We start from the raw sequence: 1,881 nt of genomic DNA on the forward strand, positions 1-1,881 counted from the left end.
GCAGCGGCGGCAGCACGGGCATGGCATAGAGCTTGCGCAAACGGACAATCGCAGCTGGCAAGAGTAGCATGCGCAACAAGCAGGTACATCACATCCCTGATTATATCTAATTCAACTCTTCAATTTCTGGCCAATAGTTAAACCTGACAGTGTTGTAAAACTGCTTGTATGTAGGGAATCTATGAGAAAATGAAACCAATTTCTACTTATTTTATAACTCCCCAATCAATACTGAACTGACTGAATCTGATGTATCTAATCAAGTTTCCAGTGCAAACATACAAGCTCATGTTGTTCTTGAGCCTGAAGTGTCTAATGAACAGACTGCTAATGAAGGATTTGATGCAAACATTTTACATGCTCCTGGTGATGAACATATAGTGTCTAATGAGGGATCTAATGCAAGCATTTTGCAAGCTCATTAAAGGATTTAGTGTCTAATGATGATCTACTATGTTGAGAGAGACAGAGATTTGCAGGCATTGATGACAAGCAAATTATAGTGCATTTTCATAGCTTGAGGAAACGTCGAGGCCATCTACCAGAAAGTCCCCGTATCATGACAACATAGCATAAATACTTTTCTAATCTGTTGTTTGAAACTATTGCCATGTGCAGGATAGATATAGTGATATGCAGTTTGCGCACTGGTTATACGTGCAATTACACTTCGATATTTTCAGCCAGAGAACGAATAATTCAAGCAGGTACAGATCATGTTTGTAGTCCTTGTACACCATGTTGCATTTTGTATTTTTTGGTGCTTGCATCATTTAGTGTTTATAATCTGAACTACTTTGGATCATTAGCTAGTTTTCAAAGTGCATGTAGCTTCACATTTCTCAAGTTATGTTGATTTCCGGAGTGCATGTGCCTTCGTATTTTTTAAGTTAAATGTTCGCCCCTGGTAACTTGAATTCGTGGATCAGCCACTGCACACAAATCATACACGAATGCCAGTACGAATTAAATGAAATGCAGGGACTTACGCTAGCTCGTTGTACAGGCTCACTGCAGCTCTGCTTGCGCTTGGGATGTTCCATGTACAAGTCCATGTTACCACTTGCTTGGATGTGCAGGCCTTGTGCTCCTTGCATCCCCCTCTGCATTTTTGACACGGCGAATGGTTGATCAAATAAGAGGAATCGACCTTGATGTTGTACCGGAGGACAGATACTTACAAGGTTATACGGGTGTGCAGGATGTGTACCAGATCCCGTAGCGCCGTCATGCTTCGCTAAAAAATGGATTTGCTTGTTTCAGATGATATCTCCAGAAGAAATAAGAGTTAAAGTCAGAGTTGCATAGGCGTGTAAGCTAAGAGAGCAGTGAAAGGATATCCAAACATCGTCGGAACAGTGCACAAGGGAGTGATGTGTGGATACCTAGTTCGGGCCGGCGTTTGGGCATGCTCGCCTAGCTAGAGTGCGGGTCACTTCAGAGCCGTTGAGGGTGATGCGCTGGCGTTGGCTGGCCGCGCACGGATGCAGATCTTGAGTGGCAGCGGAGCGCTACGATGCAGTGGACGAGACCGTTGGTGAAGCCCCAACGGCCTCGGGGGGCGGAGGTGCGACGATGTGCTCGGTGAAGTAGCCCCAGTGAGCTGGGAGACGGCGTCGGTGAAGCGCACCTGATGCGGTGGAACTCGGTGTCTGTGAGGCACGTCGGTTGCGGCGGCCAACGTTGTCGGTGGACCACCCGGTGCGGTGGACGAGGGCGTAGATGAGGTAGCTCCGGTGCGGTGGTGAAGCGCGACCGTCGTCTTCGTCGTCGTCGTCCGGCACAGAGGTGGGGAACGGTGGGGAAAGAGACGAGACGAGGGGCGATTCGAGGGTTGGCGGCGAATTAGGGATTTGAGCAATCTGGGCGCGGAAGGGGACG

Source organism: Triticum aestivum, chromosome 3D, assembly GCF_018294505.1.
Source record: "Triticum aestivum cultivar Chinese Spring chromosome 3D, IWGSC CS RefSeq v2.1, whole genome shotgun sequence".
NCBI lineage: Eukaryota > Viridiplantae > Streptophyta > Magnoliopsida > Poales > Poaceae > Triticum > Triticum aestivum.